We start from the raw sequence: 14,478 nt of genomic DNA, 5'->3' as shown, positions 1-14,478 counted from the left end.
TGATGAGGCTTCATCTTTGACAGGTGTCTTTTCTGTAGCACTGACATCTTTCTCAAGTAGCAACTTTCTGTAGAATCTCTCTGAGCTGCCTATGAAATCGTCATCCTGGTTGGTGGACCCAGCTTCCCAGGTTCTCTAGCTGCTGCCAAGTGGAGGAGGCACATTCTGGGCCTCCTAAGCCAAATTCCAAACAGAAAGAATATCCCACTTTCTGCCGGTAGCCCCCCGCCTTCCTCCCAGCGCTTCACATATGAATGTAAAGGAAATGAATAATCTGCTACGTAGATGTGTTGATTCTTTGGACTGAACTGGCCAAGTCTTTCATGGGCTTTCATGGAAAATAAGTAAAATAATTCCAAAAGGAGTGAAATTCAAAAGTCCTCACAAATCTTTCAAAACCAGGATATTGGTGCTATTCAGACATGAAGTTGAAGTTGGCCCTTGGAGGCCCTGCCAGCTCTTGGCTACCAGCGAGGGTGGGCTGGGCACAGAGCAGCCCGGGGAAGAGAAGACGGCAGACACCGGTGGTTCCACTTCGCCCATGCTGGTACCAGGCCTGCCTGCCTCTGTGCTTCTCTTCCTCTAGAACTGCCTCAATCTTGTAGTTAGCAATCTCTAAAATATGGTACACCCTTCCTCCACCTTGTTCATTCTTGAGGATTTGCCAGAAATCTGTGTTAACAAGAAGAAAAAAATATGCAACTACCAGACAGACTTTGGGGCTGATAAATCTCTTAGGCAAGCTTGTCCAGTCCATGGCCTGGGGGCCACGTGCGGCCCAGGATGGCTTCGAATGCGGCCCAACAAATTCATACACTTTCTTAAAACATTATGAGATTTTTTTTGCAATTTAAAAAAAATCTCATCAGCTATCATTAGTGTTCTAATGATATTTTGTGTATTTTATGTGTGGCCCAAGACAATCCTTCTTCTTCCAGTATGGCCCAGGAAAGCCAAAAGATTGGACGGCCCTGCTTAGGAATCACAGACTATCAGGGAAGGATGAAGCAGTGCCAAGAAGCCATAAACACTTCCTCAAGCTCAAGGCAAGTCCCTTCAGGAATGGCCACAGCACAGAGGAGGTGTGGTCGGTTCCTGGGGGTGGACCTGGCATCAGGCAGCCAGTGAATGCCATTATAATGCAATTCCTCCCCAGGCTGGAATCTTGCCTCTTTCCTTTGCAGTGTCCACCATGGCTGTTTTTGCTGCCTATTTCTCAGGCCAGCAGCACTCAGATAGGCTGGCAGAGCGAGCTCTGGCTGCTGAGATGAGGTGGTTGGCAGTGCTGTCGGGCAGTCCACTCCAGCGGGAAGGGGCACCCGCCCCCGTGCACTGCTGAGTAAGTGCAGAGTCTAGCACTAAGCCTGGGGGTATGTTCCAGCAGGAGGAGTGGGCGTCCCGCCCCCTCAGGGAAGTTGAAAAGCAAATGGAGGCCTGAGGACTGACCTGCAGGCAAATCCCCAGTGGCTCCCACTGGGAAATCAAGAGAACTCAGCCAGGGCTGCAGAAAGGGGTGTGAGGAACATTTGGGACAGAACATGTCATCAGCAGAAGACCTGCAAGTTTACCCTCTGGAATCCTAAACCATATCTGCTCTGACCCTCAGGGGTCTTCCCCTCATCTTCCAGTCTTTTGGGCCAACTTGATCAAGGCTACAATATAGAGCTTAGTATTGTCAACAAGAAACCCTAACATTTTTTCCCTACCTAAGCTACATATTGCAGAAATGAAAACAAGTTTTAAAGAACTTTGCCAATTCCACCTAATTTCAATGCACTGCCATGGTCATCGTTGCTTTTACAGGCAAGGAAACTCTGAAAGGTCACCAGTTAGAAGACGTTTCCTAGTTGGCTGACCTCATGTGATGGGTATGTTTTCCAAGACGGTTAATTAAGGAAGCTTACATAACTTATCAACCATGTTTGTCTTTTGCAATTCCACGGGGGAGGGGAAGCATGAATGCTACCTTAAAAAAAAGCTATGACTTAGGGGATTCCTTGTAATTCAGAAAGTGAAAGTCACACAAATCCTTGCCAGTTCTGAGGGAAGGAAGGAGGCCAGTGGTGAGAGGTGAGCGTTCTCCCATCTCCCCTTCCCATTCGCAGTTCTGTCCACAGTGGAAACTTGGTGGCAGAGGAAATCAGTAGAAAAGTCTCAGATAAGTAGAAATGGTGCAGAAGCAGAGGGGTTTAACCTCTCTTCTCAGTCTCTGGAAGGACTTCATTGTTGACTCCCGAACCAGAACGGGTGACCACAGGAGAATAGAAACCACAGCTTAGGGTTTTCTAAGCCGGAAAGAGGACCAAAGATAACTCTGCAGGGCTCCATGAACCGTCAGGTGGAGAGGGAGGAACAGAGGCGTTTCTATTGCTCTCAGTGGAAGGCAACTAAAAGTTGAAAAGCCATTGTCCCCGCCTGAGGAGACCAGAGCCAGAAAGCCCAGGTGCCTTGGTGAGGCTGCAGGTGAGCAAGCTGGGGCAGATGGAGCTGTCAGGGCCTGAGGAGACCAGAGCCAGAAAGCCCAGGTGCCTTGGTGAGGCTGCAGGTGAGCAAGCTGGGGCAGATGGAGCTGTCAGGACAGGGTGGGGACAGGAGAACACACCAGTCTCAGACGCCTGCGGGATGGCCTTGCTCCAGGAAGGAGCAGCCAAGAAACAGGAATCCCTTACCTGCAGCCACAGCAGAGCAGTTCCTACTGTACCCAGGTACCTCTGGGAGAGGAGCAGGAGATGGCAGGAAAAAAACCCACCAACACATGGTTGACCTACAAGCTGCTGTTTAAACACAAGGAGATCCTTACTGGCAACTGAGTTACCTTTCAATGCTAAGTTTAAAACCTTTCCAGATGCCTCCTCCCTCGAAGTATCCTGATGTGAGCATGATGAGGCAACAGAGAGAGAAAATAGAGAGGCAATCGTTATTGCTCATTTACCTCTCTGTGTCTCGGGCACCCCGTGTGTAAAATAAAAATAAACATCCCCAAATGTATTCATCTGTTTTTATGCTGCTGATAAAGACATACCTGCGACTGGACAATTTATAAAGGAAAGAGGTTTAATTGGACTTGCAGTTCCACATGGCTGGGGAAGCCTCACAATCATGGTGGAAGGCAAAGAGGAGCAAGTCACATCTTACACGGATGGCAGCGGGCAAAGAGAGAGAGCTTGTGCAGGGAGACTCCTGTTTTTCAAAGCCGTCAGATCTGGGGAGACCTATTCACTATCAGTAGAACAGCATGGGATAGACCTGCCCCCATGGTTCAATGACCTCCCACCGGGTCCCTCCCACAACATGTAGGAATTCAAGATGATATTTGGATGGGGACACAGCCAAACCATATGACCAAATATACGAAGTTGTTTTAAGGACCAAATACCTGAAAGCGCTTGAAAAAAAAAAATGAGTGTGTTACCCAAATGAAAGACTCAAAACACACTACTGTTAGTGGTTTTCAGGTTGGAGCCCCACAGGCGAATTCTCCACATATCTTCTTGCCTTTCTTGCAGCACAAAGAAGAAAGCAGGTGACAGCCATGGCTGTCTCTCCCTCCTTCTTTCAGGGAAGGGGGCCACTGGGTAGAATCTGTAGATCACAGTGACACATCCTCGGCCAGAGGAAGGAAGGGCCAGGGAATAAACGCAGCAGCCCCAACACCAGCCATCACAAACCTTCTCCCTCCCAGGAAGCCAGACACTACCCCCGGCCTGGTGGAGGGATCCTGTGCCCTGGCTCTGCTCCCAGCTTGGTAAGATTTTCTGTCAAAGCAACCCCATGCCTGAGTCTTCCTTTTGCTCATCTTTGCCCCCAGCCACACCCACTCTTATTAGGCATTTAACTTTTCCTTCTGGCCAATGTCAGATGTGTGTTTCAAATTTTTCCCACTTAAGCATCTAACAAGGTAGGAATAAAGGACATAGATATTTAGAGGAAATGAGCGGCTTTTATGGGGTTCAGCAGCCTCTCATTTGTGCAGGAGTGAATTGTGGTATCTGTTACTAATTGTGTGGTTAAAATATTAGTTGGATGCCCTTACAATTTTCACAAGCAAGTGTATTCATAATCTGTCTAAAAATGCAAGGTGACAACCAATGGAAGTCCACTCCAAACCCAAACTACATGTAGTGTAGATGCCATGCTTATAATCAGACTTTAATGTTCATTTCTGCAGGGAAATTATATACTTAATAGTCACAGATAGCTTCAGAATTCTAAATAAAAAATTCAAAAATGATAAAAAATATTCACAAAATAACAAGAGGGAGTTTGAGTGAAGAGATAAATTTATCATTTTCTTGTTTAGGGGCCTGAGATTCAGAAAGCTCTGTCTCTCAGAGGAGCTTGATAATGACACAAAATTGTTTTAGCTGGGAGATCAGGATCATTCTGTAGGCCAAAGCAGAAGCTTCCAGTAGATAAAGTTTCAAGTGCCTGGTATTTATTTGTCCGTGAATACAACCCTAATAAAAGACTGTAAAGTTTAAAGGGGTACATAGTTGGAAGATAACTATGGTACTCATAAAAACTCGATAGTAGAATCTATGGATGAGAGGTCTAAAACCTTGCAAAAAAGAAAAAAGAGAGAGCTCGAGATGAGGACAGAGGTGGAAAACAGAACATACCCAGCAGGTTCGTTCTGAGAGCTGGGATTTACTGGCATCACTGAGGTGTGGAGCACTGCCTCCAGAGAAGTCTTTGAAGCTAGTGGCCCCTGAAGGGCCTGAAGACTGTTGTGTTGTTTCTGAGCCTTTCAGCTGTGGAGCCCAGGCAAAATTCTGTCCGGGATGTGAGAAGGTGAGGGCTAATGGGGGCTGGCTGCGCCTCCCTGTCCAGGCCAGTGTTGCTCCCTGCCCCATCACCTGCTATCTGCATTGGCATGCTTACGGAGATCATTCTGGAAGTTGCCTCTGGAGCAGGCGGGAGGGAAGCAGGAAGGGGAGGCAGGGCTGGGCCCCTGGAGCTGGGTGGCTCTGCAGGCTCTGGTTCTTCCTTGGGCACAGCTGTGTGGGGTCATGCCCTGGCTGGGGCATTGTGAGAGTGACCTCCGATGTCTAAGCTGGAGCCCAGATGATGCCTGGGTGTCCACATCCTTGAGCAGGGATGAGAACAGCCCCTGCTTCCCATCACCATGGGGAGGATGCAGTACAGAAGTGAGTGTGAAGCAACTGCACGGCGCCCGGCACACATGACTGTCTTCCCCGCTCATCTTAGTCTAATCTCTGAGATGCACAGAAGGAAGAGGAAAGTTCTGTACCTTCCAGCAGGACACTGCACCTGGCTCAGCTCTGCCCCTCTGCCTGGCCCACAGATGTCTTGAGAGGCCGTTCATGATCCTGGCTTCCCCTTCTCTGCGGTGGGACCTTTATAGCCACTCGGCTTCTCCAGTGTTGTGATGCCCACCAGGCGAGGGGCTCCAGTTTCCTCCTGTGACCGGGTCTCCCGTTCTTCCTCCTCATTTCTGCCCCTTACATACTGCGGTGCCCTCTTCTCCCTCAACCCCATCATCACCCTTAATCAATCTACCCTGTGCCCTAAACCTGGCTCTACTCAGCCATGACACTCACCTGAACATCTGGTCAAGCATCCTGGGCACATCCTCATGGCTACCCCAGGTTACCTCTGAAGACTCTTGGACACCCATTGCCAATTCCCAGGGGCTGTTTCCAGTGCTGCTCCCTTTGCTGGAGAAAACATGTAACACGCTCATGGGATGTGTCCCACAAAGGTGATTCTGGTCTCCCCAGACTTTCACGGTAGCATGGCCCCCTTGCCAGTTTCGAACCTGGCCCCCACCTTGTCCGGAAGAGAGTGGGGGTGGGTGATTGGTGGCACATTAGGCAGGGAAGGGAAGGGAGGAGGAAGACAATCCCTGTTGCTCTCATCGTTTAGGCTTCTTCTTCGTCCACCCTGTGCCTGGTGAGAACAGAGCATGGCCCCAAGAGAAGCTCTAAACGTACTTGTTGCGTAAATAAACACACAGTTTCTCTAGAGTAAAACTGAACAAATGATCTCCCTTATGAAATAAAATTTTGCCATAATCCTTTTGCTGTTGATGATGCACGCATTCTCTTCTCTTTATTTCATTAATGAATTCATTTGACAGATGACTATTGAGATATTTCTGTTCTGCTCTGCAGAATAAAGCAGAGAACAAGATGGTAAACTACCTGTTTCTGGTTGGAATGGGGCAGGACACCAAAAATAAACAAAGAGAAGAAACGAAGTTATCAACGGTAAGGGTGAAGTGTCGTGGGGTGGGAGAGCATGAGAGGTGGGTGACTGGGAGCACTTCAGGTGGAAAGGGACTGAGTAGACATTTGGAGGAGGCACGTTTTTGAGTGGCTGCAGTGAGCTGGTGGTAAAGATCCCCTCATCACACCGACACATCCAATTAGTAACAGTGTCAATTTGCTCCTGCGCCCATCTCATTGCCACCGCCCTGGTCCACGGCCCCATATTCTCACCTGGGTTCATACCACAGCCCATAGGGTGGGCCCTCTACCTCAGTCACTGACCCTCTCATCCCACTTTTTCTGGCAGAACAAGCCTCCAAAACACAGATTTGTTCAGGCCCCCACCCCTGTTTACAGCCCTTTTGTGGCCTCTGTGGTCCTCAGGATCAAGTCCAGATGCTCTGGCCTGGCGCATATGCCTTGCACAATGAGGACCTGCTGGGGCCACCTAAGTGGGCCCTTGCAGCAGTGAGACTGAGCCATGTGCAGGTCCTCAGATCACTGTGGGCTCCGTCCCTGCCCCGGTTGTGACACATGCTGCTCCTGCCCTCTCCTGGATTCTGCTCCACCTCAGTCTCACCCTGACATTCCTATATCTCCTGCTTTTACCCCTCTTTGGTGTTGACTTATCACTGCACTCCAGAAGCTCATCCAGTCCCCGGCATGTAGAGGACACTCACTGGTTCTTTGAGAAATGTATAAATGCAGGGTTGGCTCCTGCAAAGAGCCATCCTTGAAAATGCTTTCAGGAGGCTGTGCTGTCCCTGGCAGGGCAAGGCGTTTTGTAACAGGATTTTCCCTTCTTATAGTGGTTCCTTAGAAAAGCCAATACTTGGCTATGCCTGTAGTCTAAGCACTTTGGGAGGCTGAGGTGGGTGAATCATGAGGTCAGGAGACCTCATGAACACTTCCTGGCTAACATGGTGAAACGCCGTTTCTACTAAAAACACAAAAAACCAAAAACAAAACAAAAAACAAAACAAAACAAAACAAAAGCCAGATATTGTGGCACGTGCCTGTAGTCCCAGCTACTTGGGAGACTGAGGCAGGAGAATTGCTTGAACGCGGGAGGCAGAGGTTGCAGTGAGCCAAGGTGCCGCCACTGCCTCCAGCCTGGGAGCAGAGCGAGACTGTCAAAAAAAGAAAGGAAGGAAGGAAGGAAGGAAGGAAGGAAGGAAGGAAGGAAGGAAGGAAGGAAGGAAGGAAGGAAGGAAGGAAGGAAGGAAGGAAGAAAGGCTATTACTTATTCAGAAAGATCCAGGCATATACGTAGTAAACCATAGATACCACATCAATGATTGATGGGTATTTACTAAACAGAATACCGTATAGGCTATGATGAAATCATGCCTGGTGTAACATCTACCTTCTTAAAAACAAATTCAGAGTATCATTTACAAAAAAAGTACAAGAAAAATAAGACCATGTATAGAAGTTTGTAACTAAGAACATATGTCAGTGAAAAGAAAACCTAATAGCATATTTTATTACTAATTGCTTAAATCAATATGTAATACATAAGCCTTTTGTCCCAAATGCTGTTGCCTTCCATAGTATCTAAAAGTAAGTACCATCTTTCATTGAATCTAAGACTTGATCAATCATAAGAAGAGCTGTTATTTTATGTACAGCACTGCCCCACTCATTCACCCTCCCATTCTTTTCTGCCTGTTTCTGGCAGCCAGATCATTCTTCCAAACCACAGATCCGATTAGGCCCTATCCCTGCTTGTGGCCCTTTGGTGGCCTCTGGGGCCCTCAGAATTAAGCCCAGATGCTATGGCCTGGCACCCATGCCCTGCACGTTGGGGATCCTCTGTGTCCTCCCACATGGTCCTTGTGGCAGTGAGACCGAGCCATCTGCAGGTCTTCAGATCACCATGCGCCCCTTTCCTTATTTTATGCACTATCAATAAAGAAAAATATGCTGCCAATTAACTGTGACCCCTGGTTGTAAAGCGTGTGACTGCCCTGCCTGTTCACCTCCACCAGGAGAGTCTGAGTATAGAGTTCATCTCTAGAATAGTGGTTCTCAGCTGGGGATGCTTTTGCTCCCCCTGTTGCCCCAGGGGACGTGGGCAACGTCTAGAGACATTTTCACTTGTCACAACTGGGGTACTGGTGGGACTGGTATCTAGTGGGCAGAGCTCAAGGTTGCTGCTAAATCTCCTCCAATGCATAGGGCAACTTTCAACAACCAAGAATCATCAGCCCAAAATATCAGTAGCACCAGTGTTGAGAAACGGTGCTCTGGAAAAAACAAGAATTGCTTGCACTTTTTGTATTCTGCCACCATGAGTACTATCATCTTCTGAATTTTCTTTGCTTTTTTTTTTTCCTGTAGAGCATTGATCTTAAACACCAGGCCCATTCGGAATGCATATATGAAAACTCTAACAAAGCATTTTAGGAGCCTCCGTGAATTGGAGCCATGATTTATTCCAATAAATTAACCTAAGTTCTGCACATGCCTTTATTTCTCCCATTCTAGTATAAAACCAGAAAATTCACTTAGACACGTTCTGCATTTTAATTATACTTTCAGAGGATATAATGGTTGTATGAATTAAGAAGCAGTAAAATTAAATCGATTTTTCCATACATGCAGAAGGACGCAGGACTTAACGTGCATTATAATTAGGGACAATGAAATCAATTGTAGAATTTGTTTCAAAGTCACTAAAACCCTAAATTGTGTTGAACTGCCAACCTCTTCCAGCTTGTCACTTGTTTCCTTAAAATCAGTCTAACACCTTTCTAAGTCCTGCTTTTGGTGAGCTGCTAAACCCAGTAGCAATAAAGTTGGCCCTTGTAAGATGCTTTTTCGTATGACAACAGGAAGCTTTAGGAATAAGAAGAGGCCTCCTTTGATCTTTTCAGTCCAAAATATGTCTGATATGATGTGCTGAACTTCTGAGGGGTGATTCCAAAAGTGTCTCAAACATGTTAGCATTGACAAATGAGAAGCAGAAGTCAAAAAAAAAAAAAAAAAAAAAAGAATTTGCTCACTTTCTCTTGCTTTCACACTGATGTTAGGAGGAAACGTGTGAAGAGAGCTTGGGTGACTCTAAGACAGTTACCTCATGACAAAGAGGAGGGTCAATGTTCCATGAGAAGTCATACAAATTCCAGGACGGGGTTGGGTGCTGACCTGTTCTTTCAGTGTGGACAGTTGGTCTTTGCACATTCTAATTGCACACTAAATGCTCGCTGTAGACATCGCACTTCAGAAGCATCACCAAGAGATGGTCCAGCTCCAGGCAAACCCTCGTGATCCTGTACCCACCAGAATTCCTTCGAGGTTTCTGACACTCCGTCCCCATTTCTGCCCTCCATCGTGTGTGACACGTAGCCACCTATGATTTTAAACATCCAGAGCACAGTTTTCTTTCTGTCCTCCGCACAATTAAAACCTGGTTGAAAGAAATATCTTGCATTAGTCATTTGCAGAGGAGGGTGATGCTGTTGCTGGGTTGGGACATGTTGATCCTAGACCCTAATTAGAGTAGTGAAAGGCTCTGCTTCTCCCTGAGGAAGTCAAGCCTCTATCAATGATTTGGGAAGGAAGCTGAGATGCTGAAGCCTTGGCCCTGCCTCAGAAGTCGGGGCCATTTACTTAACCTGAGCCCCAGCCCTGCTCTCTCCCAAGGGTATGCATGGCTGTTTCCTGGGTGCTGCTTTTAATAAGCTCAGAATTAAAAAAGCAAATCCTGCTATTTGAGCCTTCACTGAGTGCTCCATGAAGACAAGAGATAGGAGTCGAGGGCATCTTGCTCACTCTTGGTCCCCTGCATCTGGCACAGGTCCCAGTATGTGAGTGATGACCAAACAATATGGATCCAATGAGTAAATGGTAGACTGAACGCCTCTTGAACTAAACACTGTGATGGATTCAGAGGTTACTTTCAAAGGCAGGAGGTGTTCCTGTGGGCAGACCCAGGCCTTGAAAACTTAATTTTATTATTTATTTATTTATTTGTATTTCAATAAGTCTTTGGAGAACAGGTAGTATTTGGTTCCACAAATAAGTTCTTCAGTGGTGATTTCTGAGATTTAGGTGCACCCATCACTCGAGCAGTGTACAGCTGCTTCCTGTGTACCCAATGTGTAGTCTTGTATCCCTCACTTTGTCCCAATATTTCCCTCAAGTCCCCAAAGTCCATTGTATCATTCTTATGCCTTTGCATCCTCATAGCTTAGCTCCCACTTATGAGTGAGGAAATATGATGATTGGTTTTCCATTCCTGACTTACTTCGCTTAGAATAATGGTCTCCAATTCCATCCAGGTGGCTGCAAATGCCATTATTTCTTTCCTTTTTTACGGCTGAGTAGTATATACATGTATACATGCATATCTATTATATAATATTTATATGTTAACATTATATATTATATATAACATATATATATACACACACATATATAAAAAACATTTTCTTTATCCACTTATTGATTGATGGGCATTTGGGCTGGTTCCATATTCTTGCAATTGCAAATTGTGCTGCTATAAACACATGTGTGCAAGTATCTTTTTCATATATTGACTTCCTTTCCTCTGGGTAGATACCCAGGAGTGGGATTGCTGGATCAAATGGTGGATCAACTTTTAGTTCTCTAAGGAATATCCACACTGTTTTCCATAGTGGTTGTACTAGTTTACATTCCCACCAACAGTGTAAAACTGTTTCCTTTTCACTACATCCATGCCAACATTTATTATGTTTTGATTTGGGCCATTCTTGCAGGAGTATGGTGGAATCCCATTGTCATTTTGATTTCTATTTCCCTGAGTATTAGTGGTGTTGAGCATTTTTTCACATGCTAGTTGGCCATTTGTGTATCTTCTTTTGAGAATTGTCTATTCATGTCCTTAGCCCACTTTTTGATGGGATTGTTTGTTTTTTTCTTGCTTATTTGTTTGAGTTCCTTGTAGATTTTGGATATTATTCCTTTGTCAGATATACAGATTGCAAAGATTTTCTCCCACTCTGTGGATTGTCTGTTTACTGATTATTTCTTTTGCTGTGCAGAAGCTTTTTAGTTTAATTAAATCCAATCTATTTATCTTTGTTTCTGTGGCATTTGCTTTTGGGTTGTTGGTCATGAAGTCTTTGCCTAAGCCAGTGTCCAGAAGGGTTTTTCCAATGTTATCTTCTAGAATTTTTATGGTTTCAGGTCTTAGATTTAAGTCGTTGATCCATCTTGAGTTAACTTTTATATAAAGTGACACGTAAGAATCTAGTTTCATTTCTCTACGTGTGGGTTGCCAATTTTACCAGTGAGAACTTATTTTAAATCACGTATACTCCATAATCTTTATTACTATGTATGAAAGATGATCACTCTTTGGTCAGTGGTCAATGTTAGGAGAGAGGTTCCTACCCCTATTCATGGTACCGGGAGGTGTTTGTGTTTAGGGATGGAAGGCCAATGGGATTATGTTTGAGAAGGAGCTGCATTCAAGACTTTCAGTGATTGTTTACCGAACACCTACTGTAGCAGTCTTCTGCTACCAATACTCCCCAAAACTCAGTGACTTAACAACAGCCATTTATCATGGCTCCTGAGTCTGCAGGCTGGGGTGGCTGATCTAGGCTGGGCTATCTGGACAGCACTGCTCCATGAGTTTCTTGTCTTCTTGGGATCAGCAGCCTGACATGGGCATGCTCTTCTCAGGGCAATAACGGACATGCAAGAGAGCAAGTGCTTTTCATACCTTTTGTAGCATTATGTCTGACTGAGATCCATGCACCAAAACAAGTTACATGGCCGTCCTCAAAGCTGAAGGGTGGGAAAGTTCACTCTGCATGAAGAGGGGAGACAGGAGGGAGTGAATATGTCTGAACAAGAATCTCATCTATCAGACCAAATACATGCCAGAAATATCCCATTAGCCTCATTCATGACAAGACTTTGTACTCTTTGCTCCCTTTATGAACCTTGTCCTATGAATGAGTGAATGCGTGGATGCTGTGAGGAAGATGGCAGAGGTGGGAAGAGCTGCCATCTGTCCAGCTTCCATCTGCCTGGGGGTGAGACAATTTGGATTGGTTATAGGTATATGTCTAAATCAGTAGTTGTTATCTTGGAGAGAGGCCCATTATTATTTTGTATTCAGCCTGGGGTATGTTAGTCAAACTTATTCACTTACAATCACTAGTTTGTATAAAGGGGGTGTGGGAGCTGGTATATGTAAATGGGGAATTAAAGGAGAGAAATTAGTTTCAAGCGTGGTTGGAGCCAAAAGTTTAAACAGTATCATCACCTCTCAATTTCTCTCTATCTCTGTTTCTCCCTCTCTCTCTCTTCTTCTCTGCCTCTCTGTCTCTATGTCTTCATCTTTCCCTTTCCCCTTCCACCTTTCCAACTCTCTCTACTTCTCTATTTACCTCTTTCTCTCTGTCTACCTCTCCCTTTCCTTCTCTCTCCCCACCTCTCCATTTCTCTCTCTCCCTCTCCATATCTCTCTCACCTCCTCTCCCTCTCTCTCTTTCTCTTCCTCTCCTCTCTCTTTCTCTTCCTCTCCATCCCTTTCCATCTCTCTCTCTCTCTTTCTCTCTCTCTCTCTCTCTTAGCCCTCTCCCTCCTTTTCCCTCTTCTCTCCATCTCTGGGTTCTGGCTTCTGGTGTATGCTTCCTTATCAGGCAGGCTTTCTCAATGCAGTTGTACAGGTGCTTTCTGGAATCTCCAGGCATACCTAGTCCAGAATGATGTAATTTTTCAAAGCTTTAGTTTCTTTGCAGTTAATGGTGAACCATATTTAAGGAATCAGATCTTTCTAAGGGGCGTTTTTACAAAAGCAGCAGTCTCTGCTTCTCATTCAATTTCATCCCCGGGAGTCATCAATTTCAAACTTTTTAGCTGATTATCTTACTATTCTTTCTAAATTACATAGTACATTTTGATTTTTAATTTTTCGTACTGTTGTGAATTCCTTCTATGTAAGTTAGGCAATTCACCTCACCACAGAAATATACCCTTACCTAAACCCAGCTCCCACTATAGTTAAATTATCCTATTGTTAGATTATTATTTGGTAATGACATTATTATAACCATGTGAATACTACTCCAAGCTGAGTGAAGTAGTTAACTGTGAAATACATATTTCTTTTTTGTATATAATATTGTTTCATTGGAGGGAATACGTGTTCCTCTTTTTCTTTTCTTTTGCTTAGTTTTCTATAGATTTATCGCTAGTTCAATCACAAGTTCTCTAATTTCCTGATTCTCCACTCAAGACGTCCAGACATTCTGTGGCTTTCATACTTCTGCAGAAGTGCCTCTCAGAGTCTTCTAACCCACAGAAATCTGGATCTGTTGCCCTCTAGGTCTAGTGTACAGTTCTCATTGGAGATCTCTCTTTGCTGTCATCCTGAAATTTTTCTTTTGTCTCCTGTACTTATGGCCTGTTTATGTATGTCTCATGTTTTTCTCTTTATAGGTTTATATACTTATTTTGTTGGAGTACATCCTGAAGTAGCTTCCTGACAATGGGTTGGGGGAAGTATAATTTTGAGATCTTACATATTTGAAAATGTTTATTATAGTATTAATGGAGAGTAATACAGTCTGGTTATTCTTGAATCATTGGAAATAAATTCTAGATTAAAAATATTATTTCTTTTCTTCCAGGGTTTTGAAGACATTGTTCCATTGCCTTCTAAGCTCCCAGGGATTTATTTTAAAGTCCAAAGTGTTTCTGACTTCTGAGACTTTGTAGGTCATCTGGAAGCTGGTAGGATCCCATTTGCTGAAATTTTATGAGATGTACCTTGGTTTGGGTTGAATGCTACTCACTGTGCTGGAAACTTGATTAGTCCTTTCCATCTGGAAAGTCACAGCCTTGCATTATGGGACATGATATTGTATTTTTTATTGATAATTCCTTCCAGCCTCATTTTTCTATTCTCGTTTCTAGAATTCTTTTGTTTCTGTGTTGGACCTGTTAAACTATTCTTATTTTATTATTATGTTAATTTTCTCTCATTTGTCTTTTTTCTCTGATATCTGGGAAATTTATTTGACCTTATCTTTTAATTCTTCTAAGTTTTTTATATCATTTTAATTTTTCATGAGCTTTTTCTAAGTCCTTGATGTTTCTCTTTTTTATTTTATTTTATTTTATTTTTTGTTATACTTTAAGTTCTAGGGTACATGTGCACAACATGCAGGTTTGTTACATATGTATACATGTGCCATGTTGGTGTGCTGCACCCATCAACTCGTCAGCACCCATCAACTCGTCA

The sequence above is a fragment of the Colobus angolensis genome, unplaced genomic scaffold (assembly GCF_000951035.1).
Source record: "Colobus angolensis palliatus isolate OR3802 unplaced genomic scaffold, Cang.pa_1.0 Scaffold85, whole genome shotgun sequence".
NCBI lineage: Eukaryota > Metazoa > Chordata > Mammalia > Primates > Cercopithecidae > Colobus > Colobus angolensis.
This window is presented reverse-complemented; position numbering follows the sequence as displayed.